At 40.7% G+C, this 13,802-nt stretch overlaps 1 protein-coding gene across 1 annotated transcript in view; it reads right to left on the bottom strand.

Moving 5' to 3' along the window:
* The window catches only part of SHC3 (SHC adaptor protein 3), a 73,330-nt gene that overhangs the window by 31,020 nt on the left and 28,508 nt on the right, over positions 1-13,802 (bottom strand). The gene's annotated exons all lie outside the window — the stretch shown is intronic.

Raw genomic sequence — 13,802 nt, 5'->3', positions numbered from 1 at the left:
GAGACATCTCCATCTCGGATGCTGAGCTAGGGTAGGTACTTCTTTGGTTGCCTGGCCTCTCTGCCAACAGGCAACTGAATGTCAAGAGAGGAGCCCTACACTGAGGGAACTCAGTCAATCCATCAGATTGGGACTCCTGCTGGCTACCCTTATCAGGTCTGAGGTTGGGGAAGCGAATGTACTGGAATGAGAGGAAGAAACCTAGCTTGAAGGATTGGCTGGTCGTATCACCAGCCTCCTGTTGGAATAGCCAGCCAGTCGAAACACTGCACACTTTAGCTGGGAAGTGGATCTGGAAAGGGGGATGGAGGACAGATGGGAAGCCAGAATTCATATCAGTTTAGGCAGTAATAACACACTGCAGACTTCCAACTGCAGGTACATTTGTTCATAAAACACCTTAACCCTGCTGAGCTTGGAGTTCAGGTTGTGTGTCTGAGTGTGTGAAAAGAAAAACAGTGTGCTGTGGATCTCAGGAGGACGAGAGTGCATTTGGGTGTTATGATATTGAGCTGATAAGACATTTTGAAACTAGTCTGGACTGTAGTATTGCTTTAACTAGCAAGTTCCTTGTTTTTCAGTAACTACAGGAGAGCAACCTCAGCTCTAAAATGAACAATGGTTTTGGTGGTGATATTAGGAGCCTTGAATGTCATACTAGCTTATCTTTGAAGCATGCTGGTGAATATAGTGGAGCTGGAGAAGAAGTTCTCCAAGCAATTTTACCTGTGCAAGACAGGATAGCCCAGAGAAGTCTGGGGTCAGCTGCTCACCAGCGATCCTTAGAGCTGCTGCAAAAAGCTGTAGCATTTACTCGGTCAGTAGGCATGAAAGCGCTCACGTACGGAGGTGCTCATATAGACCCTTGATTAGATAAACAGATGGAAAGAAAACAGCTGGCTGGTCATCCCCACTTTGGGCCTAGGAAGAGGTAGGGGGGGACAGTAAGAAGCAGGTCAGGGGTGGGGCATTGGAGGAAGCGGTGGAGTGAGGGCAGGGCCTGGCTGTAGCTGGGGGGGGGGGGGAACACCCCCCGGCAGGGTAGAAATTAAGCTCCTGTGCCCCAAGGTCTCTGCCAGTCTGACCTGGAGAAAAATTCCTTCCTGACCCCAAATATGGCAAATCAGTTAGACTCCGAGCGTGTGAGTGAGAACCACCAACTAGACACCTGGGAAATAATTCTCTGTAGTAACTCAGAGCCCTTCTCATCTAGTGTCTCATTTCCAGCCATTGGAGATATTTGCTAACAGCAGTCACAGATGGGCCATATGCCATTGCAACCTCATTATAGCATCCACTCCATAAACTTATCAAGCTCAGTCTTGAAACAAATTAGGTTTTTTGACCCCACTTCTCCCCATGGGAAGTTATTCCAGAATTTCTCTCCTCTAATGGTTAGAAACCTTCACCTACTTTGAAGCCTAAACTCACTGCTGGCCAGTTTATAGCCATTTGTTTTTGTGCCAGTGTTGCCATTAACTTAAATAACTCCTCTCCCTCCCTGGTGTTTGTCCCTCTGATATATTTATAGAGAGAAATTATATCTCCGCTCAGCCTTCATTTTGTTACGCTAAACAAGTCAAGCTCCTTAGGTCTCCTCTCATAAGAAAGGTTATTCATTCCTCTGATCATCCTAGTAGCCCTTCTCTGCATCTGTCCCAGTTCGAATTAGTCTTTCTTAAACATGGGAGACCAGAATTGCACACAGTATTCCTCATCTGGATGAGGTCTCACTGGTGCCTTGTGCAATGGTAATAACACTTCCTAGCTACTGGAAACATCTCACCTGATGCATGATTGTATTGACTTTTTTCACAGCTACATCACAGTGGGGGCTCATGGTCATACTGTGATCAACCAATACACCCAGGTCTTCTCTTCTGTCACTTCCAACTGATAAGTCTGCAGTTTACAGCAAACATTCTTGTTAGTCCCTAAGTTCATGATCTTGCACTATTAAATTCCATCCCATTTTTATTACACCAAAATTCCTTGTATGATATTCCGGTCCTCCTCCATATTGGCAATACCTCCCAACTTTGTGTCATCCACAAATTTTATTAGCACACTTCCACTTTTTGCGCCAAGGGCATTAATTAAAATATTAAGTAAGATTGGTCCCAAGACCAGTCCCTGAGGAATTCCACCAATAACCTCCTTCCACCCTGACAGTGCTCTTTTCAGCATGGCTCATTGTAGTTTCCCCTTTAACTAGTTCCTTACTCTCCTTTTGATTCTCATATTAATCATCCTCTCCAATTTTGCACCCACCATTCCCTGTATAGGCACACATCAAACCAGATTAACTGTGCATACAGCTGCTAGTTTGAGCATGCACTTATCTGACTTGTGCATACAAACACTCATCTGAACAGGAAAATAGAGGTTTATGGCACATTTGCATGACTAATCAATTGCACAGACTTTGAAAAATTTGACATAAATGTAATTTCTTGCTTGATGTGGAAAAGTGGTTTTCAATAATATGTTTAAATCTTTCTGCACCCCATGCCCTTATGGTAACTAGGCACTGATCTCAGGTATGTACCACATAGTTCGGTACTATCTTGATATCTTGTAAAATTTGTTTCTGTGCAGACTTGCAATTAAGGACCACATACTGAGTTCCAAATCTGGCCCTAAATATTTTCTGCTTTGCAGATGGTCATATCTGAAGTCATTTTCTCAGCACAACACACACTCTATGCTTTCAGTATAGATTTTAGATGGCAAGTGTACTGAGTGAAATGTTGTCTATACGCAATACTGAATTTCTCCAGTCTTACCTACAGTGCTCCATGATGATCTGACATTATTGTGAAAAAGAAAAGCATGCCTTTCATATTGGCTTCATGTTCCATGTAAAAGGCCATAGTCCTGTTTTTCATAACTTTAAACCATCATACTTTGTGAGCACTTCTAGTCCTAAGGAAGCTGAAATCTGTTTCTTTAATAAACATTGTTTTCACAATCACATGAATGTACCCTTGCTTGTTTTGTTTTGGATTTTTAAAAATTTAATTCATGTAAATTTATTACTTTTTATGAAAAGAGTACTGAAGCTATTGTTTTGTAGAAAAAGACAGACATGGAAAAGTTGCATCGACTTTTCAATTGAATTAAAAAAACCTGGTAGGTCAATTTTGAGACTAGAAACCCTGACCAATTTGCACACAAAAGACTTGCATGCCACAGCCATAAAACTTGCTGTTTTTCCTCTTGTCTATCCATGTTACCCCACACTTCCATCTGTATCTTTGCCAGCCTGAATCTCACACCTGGGGCTCCACAGACTAAAAAAGGAAACAAAGAGACTACTGTATGCAACAAACATTCAATGAATTTACTTAGAAAAAGAACTGCACATTTCTGGACAAACTGTGCAGTCTGCCCCTATTTATTTCTGAACACTATCTTTGCCAATCTTTTTAACAAACATGTTATATAGCTACCACCTGCCAAGGAGAAAAATGGCCTATATTAAAATATTAACACCTTAATTCTGAATAAATCCCACAGAGGCCAAAAGTAAACTTTCAGAAATATATTTAATAATCAGAATATTTGTTCATTTACAAAACAGGCACAGTAAATTTGTAGTGTTTGAAGTGGTTAAGGGAGGATTAAGAAGCCTTAAGGGCTGGTGCTCACATATGATAGTTAGTGGTGCTTTAAAGGCAGAGAGGCAAATGGGTGGGGTCTGATAGAGGTGGGAATGAAAAAGTAGCTGATGAACATAGAACTGAGAGTATGGAAGAGAATGAGGAAAGAATAGTGGACAGGTTTCGTGATATAAATGGTGTAAAGAGTAATCCTGGAGCAGAGCTGCTTGTACAAGGGGTGAAAGGACCTAATGATGTGAAATGGTTACAGTGAACTCACAGAAGAGGAATGTGAACTAGCCAACTTGTTCCAGGTCACGGAAAGCATGGAGCAGAGGGGAGGATTTATAGAATAAGTTGATGGTGATGAATATGGCAGAGAAATGGTGGTGAACTTATACAGGAAGATATAAAACCATTCTTCTTTCTTCCCTTCAGCTTCTCAGTTTGTTTCTTGCAATGTGGGATTCTCTATGTGTGACAGATCTGTAAGGGGGAAAACAAAAACAAGCTGGCCATTCTATCCTTAACACATTTTATAAACTATACACAATCAGGACTTTGTAATCAACTCTAATGAGAAATACATCTTTGGAAATGATTAGCTACAGAACATAACATATGGTTAGATGTATGTTGAACTACACAATAGTAATTCAAGGGCATTGGCACAATACTCTTGCACTCAGTTTTCTATATTCATTTGAAAAGTGTTTTCTAAATCAATGACAAAAGTCAGCGTACTCAAGCCTTAGTGCTATTTCAGAGCACCCTGCATCAACAATTCTTAGATGCTTTTTTAATCCCTTCACTGCCAAAGATTTTTTACCACCCATTGATTTGGTTTAGTGGTGTTCACTTATTTTTGAACTTCCATAGATGCATATTTATTAAGCAATACACCAGGCAGAAGATCTTAGCACAACCAGTACCTTTCACTCCTATCAAGCCTTTGTGGGAATCTAGTCACATATTTACTAAATTCCACATAAAATGTGAATAAAATGCAGATTTATAAAACCGAAGTCTTTAGGCTAATATGAGCTCCAGAACATCCTACTGTTTTATACACCAGCAGCACAGAGAATTACATATTGTTAAAACCTACTTCTAATAAGCTAGTTAAAAAGTCTGACTGTTCTGATTTTCGGAATTGTGCATGCAATTACACACCTAATTTGTATTTATAACCACAAAATTGCATACACACAGGGTCAGTTTTGCACCTAACTGGCATCTTAGGAGCCTATATATATATTGGATTCTGTGCACAGCTATGGCAACTGTACATGCCAATTAGACAACTTCATTTTTGTGCACACAGTTGTGTGCATATTTCTGAAAACACCCATTATGTTTAAGCATCACACAGACTCTAAACACTCTGCCATTAGAAGGGGTACATTTTCAAAACAAGCTTCTAAAACCCACCTTTTAGTGTACATAAATAGTGTGTGCAAAACCCTGTATTTAGGGATTGTTTTTGGAAGATAAGTTCAGTGATGCCAACAAACTAAAGCAGCGGTAGCCAACCTGAGCCTGAGAAGGAACCAGAATTTACCAATGTACCTTGCTAAAGTGCCACAGTAATATGTCAGCAGCCCCCACCCACTCCCAGCACCTCCCAATCAGCTGTTTTGTGGCCTGCAGGAGGCTGGGGCGGAGGGGGGAGGAGCAAAGGCACGGCAGGCTCAGGTAGGGGGCGGGAAGGGGTGGAGTGAGGGCAGGGCCTGTGGCAGAGCCGGGGTTGAGCAGCGAGCACCCCCCGGCACATTGGAAAGTTGGAGCCTGTAGCTCCAGCCCTGGAGTCGGTGCCTATACGAGGAGCCGCATAGTAACTTCTGAAGAGCCGCATGTGGCTCTTCAGCCACAGGTTGACCTCCCCTGAACTAAAGGAAGAACCTAAGTCTAGATCAGTTTAGTTAAGAAGCCATAATTCTCGAGCCTCCTTTGCAGGCCATCATTCTCTATTCCAGCATGGCCTCTGGAAGCGTAGACCAGTGGGCAGGACAATGGACTGAGACACAGAAGACGAACTCTATTCCTAGCTCAGCCATCGGCTCACAGTAGCCACAGGAACATAGGAATTGTCATATTAGATCAGATCTAAAGTTCTTCTAGTCTAGTACCCTGTCTCTAAGAGCAGACACCTGTCACTTCAGAGCGCTTGCTAGACAGATACGGGATAATCTTTGCCCCAAGTGACTCTCCCACTAATTGCTAGAGATTATCTTAAATCCTGAAGCATGAGCTTTTACAACTCTTCCAAAATCTCTTGGGTTTGGATTAGTGATTATAAAACTGGCTAGCCTTATTATTCATATAAGTGTCCAATCCCTTCTTTACTGCCTGATAAGTTCTTGGCCTCAACAACATCCTGTGGCAATGAGTTCCACAGACTAATTATGCATGGTGTAAAAAAGAGTCACTCAGCTTCCCTGCACCTTGGTTTTCTCCATGTGTTTGCAGTCCCATGGCCCATCTGCTGTTAAAAATTTGACATTCTCCTAATTGTCAAGTAATGACTCCACAGTTAACTTTGCACTGAGATTTGCCTTTAAAAGCAGGAATAAAACCCCTCTGCTTCACACTAACTACTGAAATGAGTCCCCAGATGTTCTCTTATAGCCCTGAGAAGTCTCACTTATTTTGCTTCCCTCTGGCTAAATCCACAGTTGCCACAAACTCCAAACTTTACACACACACAATCAATATCTCAGACAGGACACATTTTGCATTTTATACTTCAGTACAAAGACAGTTATTCTTGAACTGAATTTATTTATCTCGGCTAAGAAAAACCAACAGAACTGCTCAGGTTCATCAACCTCTTGTCTGATAATACAGGGTGCAGCTACATCCACAGGAGAGTTGCCAAAGACATGAAGCTGGCAATTTTGTCTTCAACTCTCTCCCAACCCAGTCCTCTCTGTAGTTCTTTCTTACTCACAGAGGCTAGCAAAAAGGAGACAGGGAAGGCTGCCCAGGCTTAATAAGTTATTATTGTCCTCTTTTGTTCATTATTGTTAAACTACCATAGATCAAATTAATCCAACATTATTGAAAATGTTTCCATTAATAATAATAAATTAAAATTAAAGATACTTACAATGTAAAGCACATTAAAAAACCCGTTTGTTCCAACACATTTGCATGCTACTTTATGGGAGCTAAGTGGGCAGATGTAAATTATTCCCCCATCAGTATTTGTTATTCTGTTAAGCATGAGTGTCAGGTATTATAAATTAGTTATCCAGGTATTATTCATAATTCTGGTGCATATGAGTAGCAGTTATTCACCTACTGGGCACATTTCCTGGTATGAAACTCATTAACAATAAATTACTACTTCTACTACTACTAATCTGCTATCCATTGAAGGTTCTCAGAGTATGTAAAGCATGGGCTAGACAGTAACTTTTGAGTCACAGACCTGAGGAGGGGGCAGTCTGTCTGGAGCTCCACTGCCCCAAGAGGAGAACCAAAGCTCCTCCTTGCATAAAAATGGGGCAGATGCTCTCCTACTCAGCTTGCTGTTACAGGTTACGAGCACAGCCCTGTCTCCTCCCTGCCCTGAAAAGGGGAGTAATAGCAAGCAGTCCCTGTGCTCCCCAGAGCTCGCCCCTTTGTAGATTTTCTCCCTTTGCACAGCTTCTTGATCACCCTCTGTCCATGCACAGGTGTGCTGGGGTTACTTACAATCTGAGTCTATGTATTACACACCCCTACAGTACCATCCAGATGGCAAAATCCATGGTCCATTAACCACAGGTAAACTATAGAACACTGGTGCTTTCCAAGCAAAAGTAATATTTTCCAAATAGCTGAGGGGTGGGGGGAATTCAGTGACTACATAAGACTTATTGTTTGAAATAAATACATGTTACCTAAATTTCTTCATACGCTATAGTGGAGCCATTTTTCCCTCCCAATGTCTTCCTTGCGGGTGATCTTTGCTGGCAATAAGTTTCTGTAAAGAATACAAAATATGTAAAGAAATACTATATGAATTGAAACGTCATCAATACAATTTAGTGGTGGGCCTGAACCTAGTTCTGTACCTTGGATTTGGATTTTGAACACCTCCTTTCCAAAAGTCAGGGCAGGGGGAATGGATGGAAAAAGTGTGTATTTACGGTTTTGGTTCAGCCCCTTATGAAGGGAGGGTCCAACCACAAGATCTGGGCTGTGAGCAGGGTTTGAGCACCTTATCCCCACAAAGTTCATGGGGGACTAGGATCTGGATTGTATTCAGGCCCATCGCTAATATAAGTTATTCCGCTATGGGGCTCTACTTATTAATGGAACATGCAACATAATGTTTCACTCAGTATGGTGAGATGGCTTTCAGACGCTGCATGCACTAAAGTAATTGCACTCAATTAGCTAACAACAACACAGAACATGCAGGCTTGTAATCCAGATACCTGTAGTATGACAAACTGTACATGCAACATAATTATAATTCGGTCCATGCATGCAACATGGTAGCTAAAGCTCATTATAATGTAACAAATTTAACAGTAAGCACACAGATGTAGACACTTGTGTATTAGATGAACTGTAAACATTGCACGTGTTGCAATAATATTTTACCTGAATATTTTTTTAATAAAAAGTTTGAGGACACAAATGGGCTGGCCAAAAAAACTTTAAAGGTGGTCCCTTTCAGTGGCGATGGTGGAAGGAGTCATGGTGAATTTAGGACCAGTTGCCAGCTGCAGTTAGTTCAGTTGTCTGGCTCCTCCTCTACGTTGAGAATGAAACACTTCTGTTCTTTCCTTTGCCCAAGCAAGTTAGCATTACTTCAGGTGTGTGCCAAGAATTGCCAATGCACAGTTAATTATACAATTTGTGGATTCAGATGGTTTTTATTTTACCATTATCTATACCTACTGACACTTTTGCTTGCACTTCCATTTAAAAATTCAAAGATTCACGTGGAGATTACAAAAGAATAGGTTCACAAGTGACAATACAATAGCACTCTAATTGTCACATTTGTTCTGTAGTAAAAGCCTCTGGCAACTTCAAATTTCACAACGATCAAGGAAAAATCTCATACAATTTATACTTACCTTTTCATTTCTCCATAAGCCATAGCCACAGACTAATATACCACCACGTTTTTCTGGGCAACACTGAAACTGTTGATACCCCTCTACTAACAGCATGGTAAAGGGAAGCATCTGTTCATTGATTTCACTTACGTAGAAAGTATATTAACTATTAAAATATTTAACATTTTAATTTTTAAGAATGATAAACAATTCAAGTTAAGTATTAGACACACAAAGCGCCAAGCAAAACAGTGAAAATACCTTATATTTTTTACGAGTGACCTTAAGAGAAGGAAGACCCCTAAGCAAATCGTATTTATTTTGGGCCTTCAAAAGTTGCCAGTTTTTCATGTGTTTGGTTTTGCCCAAGCATACACTTGGATTTGGGTATCTAAATAACTGATTAAATAATAATAGGTGGGATGATTTTCAATACTTTCTAGGGAGTTTGGACACCTAAGTCCCCTTAATTTCTAATGGGACTTGGGCATCTAAATCCATTAGGCAGCTTTGAAAATCTCAGCCAGTATTAATTGTTTGCACTTCTACAGTCCTTTCCATCCAAAGATTTCAGTGCACTTTACAAACATTTATTTAGTCTCACAACCCTGTGAGGTCAAAACAGATTAAGTGGTGTGTCCCAGGAGACAAGAAGCCAGAACCTATAGAACCCAGGAGTCTGACTCTCAGTTCTGCGATTTGGCTAAAAAAGCTCTTTCTTCCTCCCTGCAAGCATGCATCAATGTAGCAGGTATGCACAAATATATATAATTTTGCATATACAAAAACTTAGATGTGTCACATCGTGGGCACAATTTTAAAAGCTGCTTTAGAAATTTTTGCCCTTGAGATCAACAGAACCTCCCAGTGAATTACAACTTTGTTTTCCTTTGATTACAAGCAAGACTGTGGAGTCTTTACAACCATCATGAGAACTTATTCAAACAAGCCATAGACTTCAATAGGACTATTCAGGTGAGCAAAAGTTTGCCAATAGAACGAGTCACAAACAATCTGGCCCAAAGATAAATTCTAGACACCTGAACAATATACATCAAATATGACATTTACACAATCTTTTAACCTGATGGCTTGTCCAGGAACTTTATCTCCCCCCCACCCCCCATTCCGCATTCCACCCCATTGTGTTATTTTAAATGTGCAATAACTGAGTTACATATTTAATTTAAATGTTTTGAGCTCTTGGTTATTGTGCCTCAGATAAAGCTACTCCTTGGCCCTTTAATCTTGTGATCAGGTCCTCGGGAATCTCTTCTCTCCTTACTCATTATTGATCTTGGCAAAAGTCAGTGGGAAGGAATTACACGGTCAGATTTTTCAAACGAGCTCATCTCTTTTGAATGTGTGGCCACTTACGGTGATGCCTAAATGGGAGCGGAGCTCCTCAGAAATCTGGCCCCAATTGTAAGAGCTGAAATCTTTTGAAAATCTGCCCGCAGAGAAGAGGAGTGTGCAATGACAGATATGGTACTGCTGTGGGAGCAACTGTTGATGTAATGTTAGAAAGGGAGTGACTATGCTACTGTCCATGCACACCAAGCCTTCAGCATGGCCACCGGGAAATAGAGGTTTCCAGAATCCTGTAGACTCTGACTGGGCTCATATTCGCAAACTGGCCTCTAGAGTGCTTACTAAACATTACCTGATGTCAGAAGTTATGTCAGGCCAAAGGTGGAGCCATTTCTTCTTTCAAGTCTATAGGATTTGCAAGGACACCTCACACCAAAATGGCATCAACTAAAGCAAGAGCAATCCATGCTTATAGCCAGCCAGGAAGGTTGCATTATAACTAGAGATCCAAACATGGATTTGAACTGCTTAGACATCTGAAGCTCAGGGTATCTTCTCCAGCCAAGAGGAGTGGTGCAGCCACGCTTACACAATGTGACTCTGTCTCCTTCCAGTGGCTAGTCCTAGAGCAATTTATGGAACCTGAGCTCTTTTGCTCAGGCAGTAAAGGCACCACAGGTCCCAGCTTCAATCCCTGCTGCCGATGATCCACTACACAAGGATTTTCAAATTTCAAAATGATTCTCATTGGTGAAAGAGCTGCAGAGAAATCAGCTAACAAGCAAGCAATGATAATGCCTCACTTGTATACCTGCTGCGCTACTGGGTCTGCCAACATTTATACAAGAATCAAGGACAATGATACAGAGTATTTGGCACAGATTATGAATAAACTATAGAATTACTACAATCCTAGAATAAATATGACTTAGAGACTTCTGTTTGTTATTTGTAAGTGAGGTCGGCAGGAATCAGTTGGTGCACGTGTGACATTTTACCATGAAGGTTAAAGCTCAAAAGTGAGTTTGGGGAAATGTGACTTCTTAATCAAACATAAGCTTGTATGTGAAATACGAAATTACAAAGTGAGGCAGAGACTGCTTGTGGTGGTTTCTTTAACCGTAACCCAAGCCATAGGCATTTCTAATGTCCGTGATTATTTCTAATGTTAGTGAAATGCAGATTCAGGTTCTAGCATCTGATTCAAAGCTCATCCAAAGCTCCCACTGACATCAGTGGACTTTGGATTAGACCTTGTGAATGAATCCGAGGAGTGAGTCTGTGTGGCATCATTTTAAAAAAAGAAAAAAAAAAAAAAAGGAAAAGAAAAGAAACCCCAAGCAACATAAGGTTTTCTGCCTGCGACTTTTCTTACATTTTAGATGTGGTCAAAAGAATATGAGCCAAGGAAGTGCCCAGTATGTGATCAGCTATGCTACAACTTCATCAGAAAAACGTCACTTTCCAAATGTATGTTTCACAGTTAAAGCCAAAAATAACCATGCACTCAGAGAACACTGGAGCAGTGACATTTTGCATGTAAAAATGACCACAGATTATACTGCTTTCTGATTGGCAAATTTGGTTGAGTTTTACTGACAGAGTGGATCTTTAAACTAGTTACTGGAGAAAAAAGCAATGCTAAGCCAAGGAAAGTGTACACCAACCAACAAGTGGCTCATATTCAGATATAAAACAAAGTAAGTAACTATTACAAATTGTTTTATAAGCCAGTATCACTTAACTTTCCAAGTGGTAAGTACAAATGTGCCACCTGTGTCAGCACTAAGATTCTGTCTGGCATGAAGTCGCTTAAAAAGGCCATTATTGTGAATACCGTAGAAACACAGACAGAGACCACGAAGACAGCTTATCAGAAATATTCTCAAATGTCTTCTAAGGCCTAGAACGTTTGACAGGAATATATAATGTTCTGTCATCTCTCTCTATTCCACTCACCCTCATAGTATCTGAGCACCCAGTTAAAGGACTCAGAAGGTATGCCTACACTGCAGCTGGACTGGGAGCAAGCCTCCCAGTCCAGGTAGATGGACTCATGCTAGTTCAGCTCAAGCTAGCATGCTAAAAATAGCAGTGCCGAAGTTGTGGCTCTGGCGAAGACTCTGGCTAGCCACCTAAGCTCAGACCCAGGGGGTTGGGTAGGCTTGAGGGCTCGAGTCACAACAGCCATGGTGCTACTTTAAGTGAGCTTCCAACTGCAGTGTAGTCTTACCCATGGCGGCAAACTTGAAGTTGGTGCATGCAGGTGCAACTCTTGTAAGTCACTGAAATTACACCCATGTGCAAGAGCTCTGAATCTGGTCCATGGAGTCTACAAGAACATCCAAGCACGAGAGGTATTAGTTTCATAACAGATATATCATGAATTCTTTGATTGAGATAGGTTTCAGAGTAACAGCCGTGTTAGTCTGTATTCGCAAAAAGAAAAGGAGTACTTGTGGCACCTTAGAGACTAACCCATTTATCTGAGCATGAGCTTTCGTGAGCTACAGCTCACTTCATCGGATGCATACTGTGGAAACTGCAGAAGACATTATATTCAGAGAGACCATGAAACAAGTCTGGATTTGAAGTTTTTTTGTAGTTTTTTTGTTTTAAGATAGACATGAAGGTCGCTATCTTAAAACAAAAAAAAACTTCAAATCCAGACTCCAGCGAGAAACTGCTGAATTGGAATTCATTTGCAAATTGGATACTATTAATTTAGGCTTAAATAGAGACTGGGAGTGGCTAAGTCATTATGCAAGGTAACCTATTTCCCCTTGTTTTTTCCTACCCCCCCCCCCCGACGTTCTGGTTAAACTTGGATTTATGCTGGAAATGGCCCACCTTGATTATCATACACATTGTAAGGAGAGTGGTCAGTTTGGATGAGCTATTGCCAGCAGGAGAGTGAGTTTGTGTGGTGGGGGGGGTGAGAAAACCTGGATTTGTGCTGGAAATGGCCCACCTTGATTATCATACTCATTGTAAGGAGAGTGATCACTTTAGATAAGCTATTACCAGCAGGAGAGTGGGGTGGGAGGAGGTATTGTTTCATGGTCTCTGTGTACTTTGCCCCATGCATCTGTGGAAGTGAGCTGTAGCTCACGAAAGCTTATGCTCAAATAAATTGGTTAGTCGCTAAGGTGCCACAAGTACTCCTTTTCTTTTTGATTGAGATAGACCACTAGAAACTGGGAGGTGTTTTCCAGAACACCATTCACAACCCATCTCCCTGAATTCAAAAGGCAACAGCCTTCTCCACTAATCCCATTTTATATTTTTCCTTTTCAAACAAACAGAATGGTTTACTGCCTGATTTGGCTACGGTTTTTGGAAGCTGTACTGTCAAATGCTAGAAGACACCGGCATCTTGCCACATTGGGGGGCCTGATTCAAAGTGAATGGGATCAGGCCCTAAAACCAGAATGTATAAAAAACAAACATTTGCTGTATTTCTCCCTAAAGAATCTCTTTATAAATAGAATTATTTATGGATAATGTTTTAAAAGCAGTATCATCTTTTAGTGATGAATTTAAAAAAAGCTATGCTTAGAAATTCTAATGTCAACCCAGTATATATATGTGTACGTATGTACTATTTATTATGGATTCTCTGGAAAGAATAATAGGCTTGTATTTGTTTCTATTACCATTCTACTGATTTCTTTCTATTTATATTTTCTGTACTATAGATTTTTAATTTTTAAAAATATTAACCCTTCTTTTCTGTAGTTTCACAAGGAACAATTAAAATTACACACACACAAAATTCCTTAAGGCTTTTTAGAATTTCAAGCCTTGAGGCCCCAATTCAGCAGTCTGT

The sequence above is a fragment of the Lepidochelys olivacea genome (genome assembly GCF_965140295.1).
Source record: "Lepidochelys olivacea isolate rLepOli2 genome assembly, chromosome: 5".
NCBI classification, from domain to species: domain Eukaryota; kingdom Metazoa; phylum Chordata; order Testudines; family Cheloniidae; genus Lepidochelys; species Lepidochelys olivacea.
Note: the sequence above shows the minus strand (reverse complement) of the source record. Positions and strands in the feature narration are given on the sequence as shown.